The sequence below is a fragment of the Carcharodon carcharias genome, chromosome 18 (assembly GCF_017639515.1).
Source record: "Carcharodon carcharias isolate sCarCar2 chromosome 18, sCarCar2.pri, whole genome shotgun sequence".
NCBI classification, from domain to species: domain Eukaryota; kingdom Metazoa; phylum Chordata; class Chondrichthyes; order Lamniformes; family Lamnidae; genus Carcharodon; species Carcharodon carcharias.
The window spans coordinates 16,448,997-16,471,261 of NC_054484.1; positions in this window are offsets into that span (position 1 = coordinate 16,448,997).

Below are 22,265 nucleotides of genomic sequence, written 5' to 3' on the forward strand. Positions count from 1 at the left end.
ACTGAACAATGGTGAGCAATTATTGTAAGTCCACTTGGTCGTACTATTGATGACACCTTTCCTCACTTTGCTGATGAGTGAGAGTAGACTGATTGGGTGGTAATTGGCTGGATTGGCTGAGAAATTTTCCACATTGCCGGGTAGATGCCAGCTGCACTGGAACAGCTTGGCGAGGGAGCGCTGCTAGTTCTGGAGCCTTAAGTCTTCAGTACTATAGCCATGATGTTGTTGGGTCCATTGCCTTTGCTGTATCCAGTGCATTCAGCCATTCATTGGTATCACATGCAGTCAATTGAATTGGCTGAAGACAGTATCTGTGATGATGGGGACCTCAGGAGGAAGTTGAGATGGATGATCCACTCGGCACTTTTGGCTGAAGATACTTATGATTGTTTCAGCCTCACCTTTTGCACTGATGTGCTGGGGTCCCTCATCATTGAGGGTTAAGATATTTGTGGAGCCTCCATCTCTGGTTAGTTGTTTAACTATACATGATTGGATGCAACGGGACCCCAGAGCCTTCTTCTGATCTAACGGTTTGTACAATTGCTTTCCTCTGTCTATCTCATGCAAGTCTTCAGTAAAAATAGAAAATGCTGGAAACACTCAGCAGGACGAGCAGCGCCTGTGGAGAAAGAAACAGAGTTAATGTTTCAGGTCAATGACCTTTCATAAAAGTCGGAGCTGTAACAAGTTTTTAGCAAGTTACAACTGTTACATCTCTAACTTTTTCTAAGTCTGATGAAAAGCTATATTGCTGCAGGAAAACCTTGGAACTCCCTCCCTAAAAACACTGTGGGCCTTTCTACACCGAATGGACTGGGTTCAAGAAGGTGGCTCACTACCACCTTCACAAGGCTAATTAGGGATGGGCAATAAATGCTGACCTTGTCAGCGATGCCCACATCCCAACAACAAATGCAAAGATTATAAAGCACCTATAAAATAGTGAAGAATCCCAAGGCACTTCACCAGAGTGTTATTAAACAAAATATCACCCCAAGAGATTGCGAGTGGGCTGAGCCGCAAAGGGAAGTTTTAAAGAGCACCTTGAAGGGGGCAGAGGGAGGTAGAGAGGTGGAGAGGTTACAGAGGTGATACTAAAGCCCAGGGCCAAAAATCTGAAGACAAGGCCATGAAAATGAAGCAAAGAGAATCAAGGATGTGCAAGAGGCCAGGTCAGATCAGATTAGAAACTTCCATCCTAAATATAAATCAGTCATCAATATATCCAGTAAGGAATTCAGGAGAAACTTCTTTTCCCAGATAGAGAGGTGACAATATGGAACTCAGTGCCATAGAGAATAATTGAGGCAAATAACGCTGGTTAGGCCACAGCTGGAATTTTGTGTACCGTTCTGGTCATAAGGACATAATTGCTATAGAGAGAGCACAGAGAAGATTTATAAGAATGCTGTCAGGGCTTGAAAATTGCAGATTTAATGAGAGATTGGATAGGCTAGGATTGTTTTCCTTAGAACAGAGGAGGCTTGAGGTGACCTAATTGAGGTGTGCAAAATTATGAGAGGCCTAGATAGAGTAGGCAGGAAAGACTTGTTTCCCCTGGCTGAGGGGTCAATTACCAAGGGGTATAGATTTATGGTGATTGGTAGAAAGATTAGAGAGGGCATAGGAAAAACCTTTTGACCCAGAGGCTGGTGGGCATCTGGAATTCACTGCCTAAGTTGGTGGTTGAGGCTCAAACACTCAACTCATTTAAAAGGTAAATCTTGATCTTTTCATTGAAAACTGTCAGCGTGACATTAGTCATCTCAATTTCTCTGCTCCTCTCACCCATTCTAATCTGTCTCTCTCTGAAATTACTGCACTCCGTTCTCTCAGGTCCAACCCCAACATTGTCATCAAACCCACTGACAAGGGTGGTGCTGTTGTTGTCTGGCGCACTGACCTCTACCTCGCAGAGGCTGAGCGTCAACTAGCAGACACTTCCTCCTACCTCTCCCTGGACCATGACCCCACCACTGAACATCAAGCCATTGTTTCCAGGACTGTCACTGACCTCACCTCCTCTGGAGATCTTCCTCCCACAGCTTCCAACCTGATAGTCGCCCAATCTCGGATGGCCCGCTTCTACCTCCTACCCAGAATCCACAAACAGAACTGACCCAGTAGACCAATCGTGTCAGCCTGTTCCTGCCCCACGGAACTCATTTCTCATTATCTTGACTCCCTTCTCTCTCCCCCTGCCCAGTCCCTTCTCACCTACATCTATGATTCTTCTGACACCTTACGTCACATCAACAATTTCCAGTTCCCTGGCCCCAACCGCCTCCTCTTCACCATGGACGTCCAATCCCTCTATACCTCCATCCCCCACCAGGATGGTCTGAGGGCCCTTAGCTTCTTCCTCGAACAGAAGCCCAAACAATCCCCATCCACCACTACTCTCCTCCGTTTGGCTGAACTTGTTCTCACACTGAACAATTTCTCCTTTAACTCCTCTCACTTCCTCCAAATAAAAGGTGTGGCTATGGGTACCCGCATGGGCCCCAGCTATGCCTGTCTCTTTATGGGGTATGTGGAACATTCCTTGTTCCAGTCCTACTCTGGCCCCCTCCCATAACTCTTTCTCCGGTACATCGATGATTTCTTCGGTGCTGCTTCATGCTCTCGTCGGGACTTGGAAACATTTATTAATTTTGCTTCCAATCTCCACCCCTCTATCATTTTCACATGGTCCATCTCTGACACTTCCCTTCCCTTCCTTGACCTCTCTGTCTCAATTTCTGGCGATAGACTGTCCACCAATATCCATTACAAGCCTACCGACTCCCACAGCTATCTCGACTACAGATCCTCACACCTGCTTCCTGTAAGGACTCCATCCCATTCTCTCAGTTCCTTCGCCTCCGTTGCAACTGTTCTGATGATGCTACCTTCAAAAACAGTTCCTCTGACATGTCCTCCTTGTTCCTTAACTGAGGTTTTCCACCCACGGTTGTTGACAGGGGCCTCAACCGTGTCCGGCCCATCTCCCGCGCATCCGCCCTCATGCCTTCGCCTCCCTCCCAGAAGCATGATAGGGTCCCCCTTGTCCTCACTTATCACCCCACCAGCCTCCGCATTCAAAGGATCATCCTCCGCCATTTCCGCCAACTCCAGCATGATGCCACCACCAAACACATCTTCCCTTCACCCCCCTTATCAGCATTCCGTAGGGATCATTCCCTCCGGGACACCCTGGTCCACTCCTCCATCACCCCCTACTCCTCAACCCCTACCTATGGCACCTCCCCATGTCCATGCAAAAGATGCAACACCTGCCCCTTCACTTCCTCTCTCCTCACTGTCCAAGGACCCAAACACTCCTTTCAAGTGAAGCAGCATTTCACTTGCATTTCCCCCAACTTAGTCTACTGCATTCATTGCTCTCAATGCGGTCTCCTCTACATTGGAGAGACAAAACGCAAACTGGGCGACTGCTTTGCAGTCTGTACGCAAGAATGACCCAAACCTCCCCATCGCTTGCTATTTTAACAGTCCACCCTGCTCTCTTGCCCACATGTCTGTCCTTGGCTTGCTGCATCATTCCAGTGAAGCCCAACGCAAACTGGAGGAACAGTACCTCATCTTCCGACTAGGCACTTTACAGCCTTCCGGACTGAATATTGAATTCAACAACTTTAGATCTTGAACTCCTCCTCCATCCCCACCCCCTTTCCATTTCTTCCCTCTTCCTTTTGTTTTTTTCCAATAATTTATATAGATTTTTCTTTTCCCACCTATTTCCATTATTTTTAAACCTTGTATGCCGGGCTAGTCTTTCCACCTCACCCCCACTAGAGCTATACCTTGAGTGCCCTGCCATCCATTCTTAATTAGCACATTCGTTTAGATAATATCACCACCTTCAACACTTCTTTGTTCCTTTGTCTGTGACATCTTTTGATTATCTGCTCCTATCACTGCTTGCTTGTCTCTACAACCACACCACCCCCCCCCTACTTCTCTTCCTCCCCCCCACCTTAAACCAGCAAATATTTTACCCCTCTTCTAACATTCAATCAGTTCTGTCAAAGGGTCATGAGGATTCGAAACATCAACTCTTTTCTTCTCCGCCGATGCTGCCAGACCTGCTGAGTTTTTCCAGGTAATTCTGTTTTTGTTTTGGATTTCCAGCATCCGCAGTTTTTTGGTTTTATCATTTAAAAGGTGCCCGGATCTGTATCTGAAGTGTTGTAACCTGCAAGGCTATGGACCAGGTGCTGGAAAGTGGGATTAAAATGAGCGGCTAGTTTCTTTTTCTCTTTTTAGGCTAATGCATACATGATGGGCTGAATGGCCTCTGTATGCACCAGAACTGTTCTATGGTACATGAGGTAGAAAGGAATAGAAGGTTCTTCTGATGTGAGATGAAGAAAGGTGGGAGGAGGCTCATGCAGAACATAAGTACTGGCATAGGCAAGTGTAAATTCTAAGCAATTTTATGTAATGTTGACTGTCCCTGGGACTTTTTTTTTTAACAACATTGCAGTCCCTGGGCAGCCACTCACATAACAAGAAGCAAATGTAGAAATTCAGTGGTTTGTTGTGTGATGTGCACTGCACAAAATCATGTCCCATCGCCTTGCAAGAAATCATCTTTTTTTAATTCATTCATGGGATGCAGGCATCACTGGCTGGGCCAACATTTATTGTCCATCTCTAATCACTCCTGTTCAGAGGGCACTTAAGAGTTAACCACATTACTGTGGGTCTGGAGTCACATGTCGGCCGGACCAGCTAAGGATGGCAGATTTCTTTCCCTAAAGGACTTTAGTGAACCAGGTGGGTTTTTACAATAATCGGCAATGGTCATCATCAGACCATTACTTCCAGATTTTTATTGAATTCAAATTTCACCATCTGCCATGGTGGGATTTGAACTGTGGTCCCCAGAGCATTTCCCTGGATTACTAGTCCAGTGACATCTTCATGGTATGATAAAGGGATCAAGTACAAACCAATGATCTGGATGCAATGGATTCCAAATCTACCAGTCCAAAGCAACCCACTGCCCTTGAAAGAAAACTGGAAACTTGGCCCCAACTCTACTCGGTACCAGGAAGCCAAATGCAATTGATGAGTCCGGCACCCGTCCCCTCCAAAAAATGGATATACAATGACCAAAACTAAACTGTTAAGAAGATGGTCATATGCCTTTCTACAATATCAAATATTAGCAACCCAGAAACAGGAGCTAGCCTCCCATTCCTACAAGAAATCAGGCACAGAGTGGCACCAGCTGTACTAGGGAGGCCACAGTTTTCTTCCTTGTTGATCTCAAATGCTGTTCTCTCCAGTTTAAATCCATTCCGATTTTCACAGCATGTTGCAACATCTGCTCATATGTTGCAGTGCATTTCCAGCTAATTAGGCACTGATGTGCCTAAATGGTAAATACACAATTATTACTGCATTTAGTACCACATGTTAATTATTTTAATAAAAGGTCTACACAGCACTGTATTAGAGAATCCAGTGAAAGTGGTACCCGTTCTGTAACAAGGACATGGCCCATCATTGAGTTCACAATGGTTTTGGTCAACGATTGGAGGAGATTACATTACTGAGAACTACAAGGGACTTGCAACACAGAAATAGGCTGTCTGGCCGTACAGGTCCCTGTCAATCTTCTTCAAGTGTTTCTCCAACCTCCCCTTATGGTAAATGTATCTATTCTAACCTCCTGAACTGCTCCCCATAGCAATGAGTTTCCCCATTCTCATTGCTCCCTAGGTAAAGACAATTCTCCTGAATTCCTTACTGGATTTCCCAGAGATAGGAATATTGGAACAGGAGTAAACCATTCAGCTTACCAAGCCTGTTCCCCTGTTCCATCAGATCATAGCTGATCTGTATGTTAACCGCACTAAACCAGCTTGGTTCTTGGTAACTTTGCCTGACAAAAATCTATCAGTTTGGAAATTTTCAATTGGCCCCCCCAGCCTCAACAGCCTTTTGAGAGTCAATGGTTCAGATTTTCACCTCCCTCTGGGCGGAATCGTCCCAGATTTGCACCAAATGCGGTAGCAGATGGGAAAAAGAACATTTACTTGCCAGCCTCAATAATGACTTTTCACACTGTATCATCCCAAACCCGCCTCACTAATCATGCATTCCTGGGAAACACGCCGTTTCGATGGCGGGTGGGGTCTCACTTGCCCTCCACGCCATCACCTCGCCGCTTCCTCACACTGGTGTCATATTTTAAGTGCAGCCGCTTACACACCTCTCGGTACTTCCAGCCTAGCACAGAAGACATGGCCCCAAGAAGCAAGAAGACTGCAGCCCCCTGATTCAGTGACGCGTCCCTGGAACGACCTTTTGGATGCCGTGGAGGCTCAGTGTGATGTCCTCTACCCCCAGTTCCGGCCGCACGAGGTCTACTCCGGCTTGGTAAGCCATGGCAGTGGTGGTCAGTGGAAAGGTTGGCCATCCAATTCAGAAAGAGGATGAATGATCTCATCCGTGCCGCCAGGGTAAGGCAACCATCTCATCACTCTAAACTCACACTCACTGCCAGCTCAAGGGACATCACCACTCACTCTCTCACACATACCCTCAATCACCATCTGGCCTCATCTCCTTTGGAGGCTGCCTCCTCAGCCCTCACCATCTTGAGGCAACTTACACAGATAAACTACTGCCCCCACACACCCTGGGATTTCTCCCCTTTCCCCAGTACAACCTTTGCCCTGCAGCCTCTTCCCTTACCTGAAGCCACTTCTCCCCCTTCCCCAAACAAGCTCTAGTCCTGAAGCCATTGAAAAGACACCCCCCCCCCACCCCCCGGCTTTTGGCTGGTCTGGTAGGTAGAGCCCTTCCTGAGAGCCCCACTAAAAGTGATGTGTTGCTGTCTTTGAAGCCTGGCACTGATGACCACAAGTGCGCCTGAAGCGAGGTAGGCAAACAAACCTCAAGGTCCTGAGCAGAGTGTAGCATAGGATAAAGTTCACAGGGTTTCGACACTGTCAATCTGGAGTACCACAGATTGTTAGTCCCACTATGGGCCTGGAGGTTCTGACCAAGGTAGCTTCAGCATGGAGGAAAATAGAGCCAGGTCAATCTTCCTCATCTCAGCCTCACGGGTTTCCAAAAGGCAGACAAGTTCCACTGAGATGGGGATTCTTAGCTGGATACTGACCACCACACGATTTCAGGCAAGGCAAAGAAACTGCGAGCTGGGTAGCTTTTCCCTTTCTCAGTTCAATCCCAGCTGAATTCAAAAAGCAAGTTCAAAATTTAAAGCTCACCTCTATCATGTCATTTTTGTAAATCACTAGCCTTTGCCTTTAAACCAGTTTTTTTTTTTTCTCCATCAATTAAATAATTGCAGTGCAAACAAGCAGCAGCTCTCCCCCATTAAGTATTATGCCGGTCAGGTGATTTCTTGGAAAAGGCACGCTTGCTCCAAAGGTGAACTTGTGACCTTTTTGTAAAAGAAATCCGGGTGCCCAAATAATGCAATGTATTTTCATATTTTAAAAGAAAAATACAGTTCTTGAAGATATGGTTCTAACACTGTAATCTTCTATATTCAAAGTTGTACAAGCCTAGTCTGTGCAAACTGTCCTCATAATTTAACCTTTATAGCCCAGGTATCATAGATTGTGGGAGTTCTTGTAGTGTAATTCTGCCAGAAGCTTTGTATTCAAGTCCCACTTCAAGACTTGATGTCCATGGAGGGTGCGTTCGTAATGTGGCCAACCAGGTTGATTATCAGCCTGTAAATCCTTTCAATAGGCCTGATGGCAGGCGATAAGAGCATGAGTGTTTCCCAGTCAGCCATATTGTAGAAGGCAAAGGCAAATCACTAGCACACTTTGCCAAGTATAATCAGGGACCAATCCAATGGAAGTCCATAGTCGTCAATGCCCTCTTAGGGCATGATACCTGAAGGAGGAGGAGAATCATAGATTGATTCACAGCCTCAGGTAGATTTGATACATTCAGGAACATTCCCTCTTCTCTTTTGTTGGCATGGTACTTATGGTGCTGATCCATTCATTGGGCATTTTTCATTCATCTTGTGACTAAAGAAGTTGCAAAATAGATTCACAGGAATGATTCCAGAACTGAGAGATTATACAACTCAGTTAAGACTGAATAGGCTGAGGCTCTTTTCTCTAGAAGAGAAAGCTGAACTATTATCTAATCAAGATCTTTAAGATTAACAAAGAGTTTGACAGTGTCGACGAGGGGAAGATGTTTCCATTTCTAGGGGAGACCAAGACTAAAACTAGAAATATGAGATTGTCACTATGAAATCCAATAAGGACTTCAGGAGAAACTCCTTTACTCAGAGAGTAGGTAGAATGTGGAACTTGTTACCACAGGTTTAAGAGGCAAAGAGCATAGATGCATATAAAGAAAAGCCAGATAAATACATGAAGGAGAGAGAAAGGGAGATTATGTCGATAGGGTTAGATGAAATAGTAATTTATCTGAGGGAGGGGGATCAAGCCATTCAATTCAAATACAAACATTTAGTTTGATGTATTCAGGTATGTATTCAATTGCTACCTTGTTGATAAAAGCAAAATACTGAGAATGTTGGAAGCCTGAAATAAAAAAAACAGAAGATGCTGGACCCAGGAGATCTGACAATGTCTGTGGAGATAGAAGCAGGGTTAATGTTTCAAGGCAAATATGTGTCTTCTGCAGAGTATTTCCAGCAGTTTTGTCTTTATGCCACCTTTTTGACTTGAACTGATGGCTATTCAAATTTGCAGAGTTCTAGTTAACTGTTTCTGGGAGATTAATCAGAGTAGCTCTTGGCAATTTGAATTAAATCTTTCAAAGACAGGGTGTGGAACTCAAATCTCTGACAAGAAAAATGGCCAAATAAATCCTATAGTTAGAGAAGAAAGGGCTCATAAAATGATTGCATAAGAAGTAAGTAATGCCATAATTTTAACTATTTATTAGCTTCTAATCCACAAGGATCAAGGGAAATTTGAACCATCAGGCCTTTTGGAAGGATTTACAGGCTGATAATCAACCTGGTTGGCCACATTATGAACGTACCCTCCATGGACATCAAGTCTTGAAGTGGGACTTGGATACAAAGCTTCTGGCAGAATTACGCTTCAAGAACTCCCACAATCTATGATACCTGGGCTATAAAGGTTAAGTTATGAGGACAGGTATTTTTTTCTAGTTTTGCTATTACTGGCTTGTTCATTTACTGTTCAATAAATTCAGTTGGCATTTAAGACCCAAATGAATGTTGGCATCACTCTGCTGACTTTGAAAGATGATCCTTTGGAGATGCAAGTTAGAGCATAATTAATGGGAAAAAATGTCACTATTGTGCTGTGGACACCATAATATTTAATGTATATGATTAGACAAGTGAAAGTGCTCTCAAGGGTGTGGGAATGAGGACTCCACTGTTAGGGTCATCAAAAGACAGAAGGCAAAAGGTGAAAGGGAAAATCAAAAAAGAAAAGTCAGTTCAACCATGGCTAACAAAGGAAGTTAAGGGTTGTATAAGATTAAAAGAAAAGGCATATAAAGTCACTAGAGATAGTAAACCTGAAGATTGGGCAGTAGGAGGAACGGATGTGCAGACTGTTTCTTAAATGGTAAGAGATTAAAAAGTGTAGATGTACAAAGAATGTCCCTGTCAATAAGCCACTGAAAGCTAACATGCAGGTACAGCAAGCAATTAGGAAAGCTAATGGTATGTTAGCCCATATTGCAAGGGGATTTGAGTACAGGAGTAGCAAAGGCTTGCTTCAATTGTATAGAACCTTGGTTAGACCGCACCTGGTGTTCTGTGAGAAGTTTTTGTCCTCTTAACATAGGAAGGATTTTATTGCCATAGAGGGAATGCAATGAAGGCTCACCGGACTTGTTCCTAGGATGACAGGTCTGTCCTATGAAGAGAGGTTGGAGAAACTGGGCCTGTATTTTCTAGGGTTTCAAAGAATGCAAGGTGATGTCACTGAAACCTGCAAAATACTTAAAGGAATAGACAGGGTAGGTGTAGATAAGATGTTTCCCCTGGTTGGGGAGTCTAAAACCAGGGGACACAATTTGAAAATAAGGGGAAGCCACTTTGGGCCAAATGAGGAGATTTTTTTTTACTCACAGGGTTGCGAATCTTTGGAATTTTCTAACTCAGAGGGCTGTGAAAGCTCTGTTATTGAGTATGTTTAAAGCAGAGATTGACAGAGTTCTAAATACCATGACATAAAAGCTTATGGGGATAGTGTGGGACAAAAGCATTGAAGTGGATGATCTACCATGGTCATATTGAATGCCGGAGCTGAGCTCGATGAGCTGAATGACCTACTCCTGATTCCATGTTCTTATGTTCCTCTAAAAGACCTGAGAAATCTCTTCCCAGTCCACTGCTCCCTTGGCCAGCTCCTTTCAATCCTTCTTCCAAAGATCAAAAGAATCAGTCCTTGCCCACCAGACCCTCTAAGAAGGTTTATGATTGGCTTACATGTATATAAATAAAATAATACATCTGCAGCACCATCTCTGGCAGGGGAGTGTAATCACAACATCATGCGTTTACATAGGCAGCAACATGAAATTTAAAATGGCAATATAAAATAAGGACAGTGTAAATGGGGACTGAATTATACCTGCATGTACTGTTCTAGTTATCCCCAGGTAAGAACTTCATTCATCAGACAACTGTGCTTAGCCTTCACCTCCTGTGGTTGATGTTAACTTCAGGCAGACTTTGGGTGGGTGGCAAGAGGAGTGCTTACACTGGTCATCCCCATGTGAAATGTTATGAGGTCACAGGCCATTTTGAGGGTCAATTCCTTCAGAGGACTGCTTGGTCTGGATGCTTACTGGCAACTTTCTAGTTGGGTGAGAGGTGAAATTCTAATGGCTCCTCATGAAGATGAACAAGTGGTTGCATGTTAAAGTGGGATGTGAGGTAACAGCAGAAGAGGAGGGAGGAAGTGGCTGACAGTAGGCCAGGAGATTCCTGTGGAGGCCACAATGATGAAACATGCTTCTTCTGACCCCGCAAAAATCTTTAAGTCCTGCTTTCCACCCTTAATTAGCATATTCCCTAGATAATATCACCACCTTCAAAACCTCTTTGACCTTTTGTCTATGATATCTTTTGGCTATCTCCACCTATCACTGGCCCTCTATCCAGCTCTACCTGTTTCCACCCCGCCCCACTAAACCAGCTTATATTTCACCTCTTTTCTATTTTTCCTTAGTTCTGTTGAAGATCCATACAGACTCGAAATGTTAACTGTCTTCCTCTCCGCAAATGCTGCCAGACCTGCTGAGTTTTTCCAGGTATTTTTATTTTTGTTTTGGATTTCCAGCATCCGCAGTTTTTTTTTGCTTTTAGATCCCAGAGTGAAACCTGGCTTGATAGGTCCTAACATTGATTTTTTTTCTAGAAACCATGGAGGTCAGTTACTGAACACATTCACAAGAGTCCGCCAGTGTGCTTTTAACACAAAGAATAAAATGTTTATTAAACAAGAAAGATAAGTCACATTGCACTAGACAAAAAGGTTGGAAAGATTTCAACACAAATACCAAAAAATGATTCAAACTCTCCTTTATCCCAGCAAAACCCTTATAGGCACACAACCCCAGTTAGGACTTACCGCTATCTCAACATCAAGGCTTCTTGCTTGAGCTGGCTCAGTTGCACATGGTTTTTTTCTTCCAGTAGATTTCTAAGCATTCTCTAGATGCTTTTTCCCCAGCTGTTATCATTCCCTGAGACACCCAAAAACTACATTCTAAACTCAGTATTAATTCAACTTCAGAGCAAACACATGGGTTCCCTAAACTCAGTTCCCCAGCAGCCTTGCAAGATTTCTTACTAGAGAGTTTAGAACTCCTGTCTTCACTCTTTCTGGCATGTAAACACTGACAGCCCTGCCTTTCTGTCTTTTCATGCATCTCTCTGTGCCCCTGGACCCCTGCCACTAGGCAACAACACTTTTTTTTCTACTTTGTGTTTTTTCCTAAATTCACTAAACTACTAATCCCCTTGTATCCCATCTCTTCACTTCAAGGGTTGTAAAACCTCATTAAAAATGCATGTATACAAACGGGGCCTCCGGACTCCCTGGCACCAAGCTCAATAATAAACTCGAAATGAAACTAGAACTATGTTCCATCTTTCTTAACACACAAATGCAAATTTAAATTAAACTTAAAGCTATACATTTTTCCTAACAATACAGTTAATTCAACATGCCAAAGATGAGAGGTTCAATGTTCTGGCAGGTTGGGCAATGCAGCCAGGAACCAGTTAACAAACTGACTGCTTCTCGATCGTCAGCAAGTTTCTCAGTGGAGTCAGCGAGAATGGATGTAGAGTTTATCCCCATCTCGGAAGAATGGCCAAACCCACCACCTGCTACACAGAGGCACTCTGCTGCATTGACCCACCCTCCTATGCAAAATAGGCATGGTAGCCTAAGGCATCATGGCTGCATCCTTTCTTAGGGCTATTGACCTGCTGCATGGTTTTCCTCAGATCATTACTGAGTACAAATCCTTCATAATAATGTACATTATGTAGAATCATAGAAGGGTTATAGCACAGAAGGAGGCCATTTGGCCCATAATGTCTGTGCCAGCTCTCTGCAAGAGTAATTCAACTGGTGTCACTCCCCCAGCTTTACCCGATAGCCCTACAAATGCCCCCTTCCAAATAATAATCCAATTCTCTTTTGAAAACCATGATTGAATTTTCCTTTACCAAACACTCAAGCAAAGCATTCCAGATCCTAACCACATGCTGTGCAAGAAAGTTATTGATGTAACTGATGTGTGAACTTTGATGGTCACATGAATTCCATCCATAAAACCTTTCGCTGCTAGAAGAAGTTCTCTCTACTTGGTGTGTCAACTGTAGAGAAAGTGATAAGGATGTTTCCCATGTGGAAATGCCATCAGTCACCAGCATTACACAAGGATTTTAGCATTGTCTCGGTCAGTAGCGCTTTCATATCTGAGTCAGAATTCGAGGTCTTCTGCAGCAACTTGAGCACATAATGTAGACTGATGCTCCTAGTGCAGTACTGAGAGAGCACTGCACTGTAGGAGTTGTTGTCCTTCAGTGCAGACACTAAAACCAAATCCTGAGAAAGACGCTATAAGAAGTTTGCACCATCCGTGGCTAAGTAATGAAGTTAAATATGGTTTCAAATTAAAAGAAAAGATGTACAATGCTGCAAAGATTAATGGTAGCCCAGAGGATTGTGGAAATTTTAGAAACCAGCAAAGGATGACTAAAGAAATAATAATGAGGGAGAAGTTACAGTATGAGAGAAAACTAGTAAGAAATATAAAAACAGGCAGTAAAAGTTTCTACAAGTATATAAAAAGAGAGAGAGTAGCTAACATGAGCATTGGTTCCTTCGAGGATGAGACTGGGGAATTACTGATGGGAAACAGCGAAATGGTAGGGCATTAGAACAAGTATTTTGTACCTGTCTTCACATCTGAAGGCACAGAAAACACCCCCAGAGTAGTAGACAATGAAGAGGCAAAAGGGAGAGAGAAACTTAAAACAAACAGGGTGACTAGAGAAAAAGTAGGAAAACGAATGGGACTAAAGGCTGACAAGCTCCCTGGACCTGATGCCCTGCATCCTAGGGTCTTAAAGGAAGTGGCTGCATAAATCACAAATGCATTGGTTGTAATCTTTCAAAATTCCCTAGATTCAGGTAGGGTCCAGTGGACCGGAAAACTGAAAATGTAGCACTACCATTCAAAAAAGGAGGGAGACAGAAAGCAGGAAACTATAGGACAGTTAGTCTAACATCTGTCAATGGGAAAATGCAAGAATCCATTATTAAGGAGGTAGGAGCAAGATATTTAGAAAACCATAATACATTCATGACAGAAAAATCATGTTTGGAAGATGTATTAGAATTCTTTGTGGATGTAACAAACAAGATAGATAAAGGGGAACCAGTAGATGTAGTGTATTTGGAATTCCAAAAGGCGTTTGATAAGTGCCACATAAAAGGTTACTATAGACAATAAGAGCTTATCTTGTTGGGGGTGCTATATTAGCATGGATAGAGGACCGGATAATGAACAGGCAACAGAGAACCCAGATAAAGGGGCCATTTCAGATTGGCAAACTATAACTAGTGAAATGCCAAAGGGATCAGTACTGGGGCCTCCACTATTTATAATCTATATTAATGTTTTGGATGAAGGACAGGCTGCATTGTAGCCAAATTTGCTGATGGTACAAAGATAGGTAGGAAAGCAGGCAGTGAGGAGGGCAAAAGGAGTCTGCATAGGGATATAGATAAATTAAGTGAGTGAGCACAAAATTGGCAGATTGAGTGTAATGTGGGATGTGAGGTTGTCCACTTTGGCAAAAAGAATGGAAAAGTAGAATATTATTTAAATAGAGAGACACAGCAGAATGCAGAGGGATCTAGGTGTCCATGTAAATGAATCACAAAAAGTTAGCATGCTGATACAGCAAGAAATTAGCAGTGGTATTGTAGTTGGACTAGTAATCCAGAGACCCAGGATACTGTTCAGAGGGCCTGGGTTCGAATCCCACCATGGCAGATGGTGGAATTTGAGTTCAATTAAAATCTGGAATTAAAAGTCTAATGATGACCATTGTCGATTGTTGTAAAAACCCATCTGATTCACTAGTGTCCTCAGGGAAGGAAATCTGCTGACCTTACCTGATCTGACCTACATGTGACCACAGACCCACAGCAATGTGGTAGACTCTTAAATGCCCTCTGGGCAAGGGTAATTAGGGATGGGAAATAAATGCTGGCCTAGCCAGTGATGCCTGTATCCCATAAACAAAAAAAAAGGAATATTGGTCTTTATTGCAATGGGTTGGAGCATAAAAGTTGTACTACAGCTGTACAGGGTATTGGTGAGACTGCACCTGGAGTGCTGTGTACAGTTTTGGTCTCCTTACATATATTTCATTGGAAGCAGAAGGTTCACTAGACTAGGTTCAGAGAAGGTTCACTAGGCTAGGTTCAGAGAAGGTTCACTAGACTAGGTTCAGAGAAGGTTCACTAGACTAGGTTCAGAGAAGGTTCACTAGACTAGGTTCAGAGAAGGTTCACTAGGCTAGGTTCAGAGAAGGTTCACTAGGCTAGGTTCAGAGAAGGTTCACTAGACTAGGTTCAGAGAAGGTTCACTAGACTAGGTTCAGAGAAGGTTCACTAGGCTAGTTTCAGAGAAGGTTCACTAGACTAGGTTCAGAGAAGGTTCACTAGACTAGGTTCAGAGAAGGTTCACTAGGCTAGGTTCAGAGAAGGTTCACTAGACTAGGTTCAGAGAAGGTTCACTAGACTAGGTTCAGAGAAGGTTCACTAGGCTAGGTTCAGAGAAGGTTCACTAGACTAGGTTCAGAGAAGGTTCACTAGGCTAGGTTCAGAGAAGGTTCACTAGACTAGGTTCAGAGAAGGTTCACTAGGCTAGGTTCAGAGAAGGTTCACTAGGCTAGGTTCAGAGAAGGTTCACTAGACTAGGTTCAGAGAAGGTTCACTAGGCTAGGTTCAGAGAAGGTTCACTAGGCTAGGTTCAGAGAAGGTTCACTAGACTAGGTTCAGAGAAGGTTCACTAGGCTAGGTTCAGAGAAGGTTCACTGACTAGGTTCAGAGAAGGTTCACTAGACTAGGTTCAGAGAAGGTTCACTAGGCTAGGTTCAGAGAAGGTTCACTAGACTAGGTTCAGAGAAGGTTCACTAGGCTAGGTTCAGAGAAGGTTCACTAGACTAGGTTCAGAGAAGGTTCACTAGACTAGGTTCAGAGAAGGTTCACTAGGCTAGGTTCAGAGAAGGTTCACTAGACTAGGTTCAGAGAAGGTTCACTAGGCTAGGTTCAGAGAAGGTTCACTAGACTAGGTTCAGAGAAGGTTCACTAGACTAGGTTCAGAGAAGGTTCACTAGGCTAGTTCCTGGGGTGAAGGTGTTGACTTATGAGGAAATGTTCAGAAGGTTGGGCCTGTACTCAGGAGTTTAGAAGAATGAGAAGTGATCTTATTGAAACATAAGGATCTGAGGGGGCTTGAGAGGGTGGATGCTGGGAGGAATTTCTTTCCCCTTGTGGGGGAATCTAGAACTTGGGGGCACACCTTACAAATAAGCAGACTCCCACTTAAGACGGAGATAGGGAGGAATTTCCTTTCGCAGAATGTTAGTTTTTGGAATTCTCTTCCCCAGAGAGCAGTGGAGGCTGCGTCATTGAATATAGTCAAGGCTGAGTTAGACAGACTTTTGATCAATGAGGGAGTTAAGTGCATCCCATAAACAAAGCAGGAAAGTGGAGTCGAGGCCACAATTAGATCAGCCATGATCTTATCAAATGGTGAAGCAGGCTCAATGGGCTGAATGGCCCACACCTGCTCCTATTATGATCTTATGATTACAGTCTGCCACCTCAGGTGGATGCAAAAGATCCCCTGGCACTGTTTCAAAATAGAACAAGGGAGTCCTCCTTATCGTCTTGGCCAATATTTGTCAACATCACTAAAGGAGTTTAATCTGTGTCACATTGCTGCAGGGAGCTTGCTGTGCGCAAATTTGCTGCAACGTTTCTTACACTACAACCATGACTACACTTCAAAAGTACTTTGTTTACTGTAAAGCACTTTGGGAACTCCTGAGGTCATGAAAAGCGCTAGAGAAATGCATGTCTTTCTCTTCATCTGTAAGGAAGAAGTGGCATTTTAATAACATCTTTCACATCCTCGGGTTGCCCCATTGTACACCACAGCCAATGACAAACCTTTATACTTTTTGCTAATGTTGTAATGTCGGCAATTTGCTCCCAGCCAAGTCCCTTAAGCAAGAGAAATGGTCAGATAATCTGTTTTTAATAGTGTAAATTCTGAAATAAATAAAGGAAAGGACTGAGGGAGAACTCCCAATTGCCCTTCATATAGTAGCATAAGATTTTTTTTAAAAGGATAAACAAGATCCAGGCTGCAGGATTTTCAATCTGTGGACTGAAAGTAGCATAGGCTACAAAATGTGTCCCTGCATCCCTAATTAAGGGCTCCCTTCGTGCTAACCTCTAAGCCAGGAGTGAATATTCATTACATTTCCCTCTAGATCCACATGGTATCTTTCCTAACAGTCTCTGGAGTTGATGCTAAGTAGGATAATGTTTTATTCTCCAGCACTTTGATTAGCAATGAATTAAATCCCTCCATCCAAAAAAGCATCCACAGTTTCTCTATGACACTCTTCAATATTTATTGTAGACATTGTAGAAATGAATCAGGCGTGACTAGACATATAGGGAGTCAAAGGAGCATGGCTCCTCGCTTTATCACCAAGCTCACTGCGATTAGCTTTTAATGAACACTCAGTCTATCATCATGAACATCAACTGATGCATGATGTCACTGTGATCACAAAGAAATCATTACGAGCTCGCAGTAAAACCTTTCCCCTTTCCGAATGTGATTTGCTTCTTGAAATTTGTTCTTTAATTTTCAATTCTTCCCCCGCCAACCTTTCATGGTCTTAAACTGCCATAAATCTCACAGCAGCATTTCACTGTCATTTAGCCAAATGGTGCTTGTTAGCAACACTGTCACTCATGTCTCTGTACTGATTTGAACGGATATCAATCAGCATTAGCAACTTGGATGCGTAACGAGATTCATCGAATCGCAGAAAGATAGAGCACAGAAGGAGGCCATTTGGCCCATCATGCTTGTGGAAGAACTTTGAAAGAACTATCCAATTGGTCCCATTCCCCTACTCTTTACCTTAACCCTGCAACATTTTTCCCATCAGGTATTTATCCAATTCCCTTTGGAAAGTTATTATTGAATTTGCTTCTGCCACCCTTTCAGGGAGTGCATGTCACTACACACTGCAGAAGAAAAAATCCTCGCCATCTTGCCTCTGGTTCGTTGACCAATCACCATATATCTGTGTCATCCGGCTTCTGACCAGCTGTCTGTCACTGAAAATAGTTTCATTTTATTTACTCTATCAGAACCCTTTGTAATTTTGAACTCCTTGATTAAATCTCCTCTTAACGTTCTCTGTTCTAAGGAGAACAATCCCACCTTCCCTAGTCTCATGTAACCGAAGTCCCACATCCCTGGAATGACTGTAGTATAGCTCCTTGACATCCTCTCTTAGGTAGGCCTTGGCATTCCTCCTTGACTGTGATTCCCAGAATTGGACACACTACTGCAACTGACACCTATCAAAGGTTTAGCATAACTTCCTTGTTTCTATGCTTCTATTAATAAACCTAAGTGTGGTAATACACACTTAAAGGTGCAATATGCCTTTAAAAGAATGTGAGCAGATTGACCACTTGGCTGTATGGCCCAGTGGCTGTGTAGCGCGGGCTACAACGTTAATGTTAGTCTAGAGAAGGGTCTGGTTGGAGAAACACACATCATTTTACTGCTCTGTTGTCTGTGTAAATAACTAGCATGTGCTTCACCTCACATTGGTCTCTGCGACTGCAGTGTACTGTTATCAACTCACCCGCTGACAGATAAGTGTGCAACCGGTTCGCAAGAAAAGCGACCCGACAGTAGAACATAACAGTAAGCCTTCTCAAATAGTTCTACTACCTAAATAAGACAGAAAAGCCACACCTTCTTGCTGCCTGGACCAACTTATAGCTTTAAGATTGAATGATGGTGAAAAGGGGCAACCATTCTTCAAAGTGATTTTTTTCCACCATGAATCAGCAGTCTGCCAGGCTAAACTGAAATGTCCTTGCAAATAACGTACAATGTGTCCTGCAGTCATAACTGCAGTTGCTACTGCAAAAAAAATAGTTCCGGAGCAGAAATCAAATCCGAGGCTCCATTAGCAATGGATGGAGCTATTTATTTACTGGCTGTCAGAGTGAAGACCGAGAGCATTTTGCATCTCCGATGTGCTGACTTCTAGCATTTCAGTCGAGGGACATGTTAAGGTATTCTGAGAGATTATTATGGCTCCTTAAGCGACATTTCAGTGCTCCAAGCACTGTTCAGTAAGGCCATGATACACATAATCACATATGCTTCTTTGCAAGAAGGTGGTGTGGGTCATGGTGGCAAAATGAAGGAGATGCTACACAGTAAGATCCCACAAACAGCCATGAGAGCAATGTCCAGTTTTAGTGATGTTGGTTGAGGGATAAATATATGGGCAGGACGCCACAGAGAATTCCTTACTCTTCTTTCGATTGCAGCACGAGGTCTCTTACATCCACTTGAGAGGGCAAATGGGGCCTCTGTCATCCAAAGGCCAGCACCTCTTCCACTCCCTCAGTGATGAACAAGCGTGTCAGCCTAGATAATGCACCCAGGGGCGGAATCTGCCCAGATTTGCACTAAGTGTAGTGGCAGGTGGGTAAAAGCTGCTGACATTTCACACCATACCATCACAAACTCGCTAGGTTAATGATGCATTCCTGGGAAATATATTGTTTGGATGGTGGGCAGGCTGTCATTCACCCGCCACACCATCACATTGCCACTGCATCACACCGGGCGACATATTGAAATCCCAGCCGTGCAGGTACCTTTGTGCTTCCAGCCCACGACTTCTGCACGGAAGACAGGAGGGCCCCAAAAGGCAAAAGAGACAGCAGTCCCCAGGTTTAGTGACACGTCCCTGGAATGCCTTTTGGACATCGAGGAGGCTCACCATGATGCCATCTACCCCCACTCTGGCTGCAGGAGGGGCAGCAGCATCACCAATCCAGCACAGGAGGCGGTGACAACTGTGGTCAGTGCCAACGCCTTGCAAAAGAGGACAGCCACCCAGTGCTGCTACAGAACGAATAGCCTCATCTGTTCTGCCAGGGTAACTCACCCTTCTCATCACTCTCAACTCACACATCCACAAACCCATCACGCATCCACAGGGATCTAACACCTTAAGGGACAACACCACTAACTCTCACACACACACCCTCATATCTCCATCAGGATCATACCCTCTCGAGCTCACACCCTCATCCTGTCCATGGCTCCTCTCACCACACAAACATTCCACACAGTATCTTGTGCCCTGCTTAAACTCCCTCTACCTGTTTCCATGCAGGAGAAGCCTGCTCACACCAGCAGGGGGAGGTCCCAGACTTGGGGGATGGAGTGGCCCACATTAGGCCCCTCACTCACTTTGAGGAGCGTGCCATCGCGCTGACTGATGAGGATGTGGATCGTGCCTGCGCTGACAGTGAGGTCGGCGGTGAACACCCACGTGAGGATCCAGCACCACTTCATCCCTCTCTCAATGTAAACGTGAGCACCTCTCTCTCCTGCTTTTGACTCTGCTGCCATGCACTACATATCTCTAAAACAAAAACAGAATTACCTGGAAAAACTCAGCAGGTCTGGCAGCATCGGCGGAGAAGAAAAGAGTTGACGTTTCGAGTCCTCATGACCCTTCAACAGAACTTGAGCTCGAGTCCAAGAAAGAGGTGAAATATAAGCTGGTTTAAGGTGTGTGGGGGGTGGTGGGGGGGGGGGGGGAGAGAGAGAGAGAGAGAGAGAGAGAGAGAGAAGTGGAGGGGGTTGGTGTGGTTGTAGGGACAAACAAGCAGTGATAGAAGCAGATCATCAAAAGATGTCACCAACAATAGAACAAAAGAACACATAGGTGTTAAAGTTGGTGATATTATCTAAACGAATGTGCTAATTAAGAATGGATGGTAGGGCACTCAAGGTATAGCTCTATTGGGGGTGGGGAGAGCATAAAAGATTTAAAAATATTTAAAAATAATGGAAATAGGTGGGAAAAGAAAAATCTATATAATTTATTGGAAAAAACAAAAGGAAGGGGGAAGAAACAGAAAGGGGGTGGGGATGGAGGTGGGAGCTCAAAACCTAAAGTTGTTGAATTCAATATTCAGTCCGGAAGGGTGTAAAGTGCCTAGTCGGAAGATGAGGTGTTGTTCCTCCAGTTTGCGTTGGGCTTCACTGGAACAGTGCAGCAAGCCAAGGACAGACATATCTCTACTTTGGTTCACAGGGAGCTCTGCCAAGTGACTCTCAGCCAGCCAGTCCCTCAGCTCCATTCAGGTCCTCACCTCCAGCCAGGAGGACTCCTCCTCCATTGAAGAGCTGGAAATAAGCAGCCTGGAAGACCCATCACAGCGCTTACCCACACCCTCCACCAGCACAGAGACACACACCTCAGTGGGACCTAGATCTAGAGCAGGCTCGGGTTCACATCCTGGTGGTCACCGCATGGATACATGACCGCAACAGAAGGCAGGTTCGTGTGAGCTCCCTGGCACACAGAGGACTGCTGGGGATCAGGCATTTGTGGGGACCGAGTCAGATGATGAATGTCTGGATTTGGCCTTCCGACTTATCCAGGAGAGTCAGCAGAAGGCTTGGGAACATCACACAGAGCTGTTGGAAGCTCTCAACAGAGTGGATTGTGAGTCAGAGGAGTGCGTCCAGCTGCTCTCTGATGAAGTGGTGCCCACATGTGCGCATATTGAGGTCTCCATGGGGAGGATGGCGGACGCCATTGGAGACCCTGGTCCAGCAGAACACGGAGATGTGTGCAGACCTGCACTCCATCACCGGAGCCATGGGTGAGCTCCTGCAGTGTCTACCTGAAAGAGAAACGGGGCACCTTGACGTCCCTCCAGGTGCTCCTACCCCTCAGGAAGTCAGGCCGGGGCCCCTGGGCACCAAAAGGGAGGAGGAGGAGCAGCTGGACGCCCCTGGGTCATCCACTCAGGAATCTCAGATGCTGTCCTCTTCCTCCATGTCCTCTTTGCCTGTGAGCCCCTCAACCTCACCCTCTGTCACCGCAGAGGGAGCAGCTGGCTAGCTAGTGATCCTGGAGGGAGAAGTTTGTATGTGTGTGGCAGGGCCTTTTGAAGCCTTGTGCAAGCTCTCTCCCACTCACGTGGATCCTTCATGTATCACATTCTGCTCAGTGTCCTGAGCATTTTCAATGCTGCCTGCTGGGGTTCGCTCTCAGTTGTCCATCTGAGCTGACCTGTATCTCTGCCCACCCAATGATCCCACGCAGCATCTGATCTCACTCACCACGACTCTCGTTTCACATTTGATTTGGACAGCATGGTCTGGATTCACTTTTTCATCACCTCCCCGGTCTTTTCCCCTCCCCAGTCACCTATTTCCTTCCCTCCATCACAGTTGACCCCCCTGACGCCACCTTCCAATTCCCCTCTGTTACCCACCAGCCAAAACCATTTTCCTTCAGGGATGTCCAGGTGAACGTGCACCTTCCCTTCCTTCCTGAAAATCCCACCCCCACCCATATTCACCTCCCCAACATCCTCCTTCCCACCCCC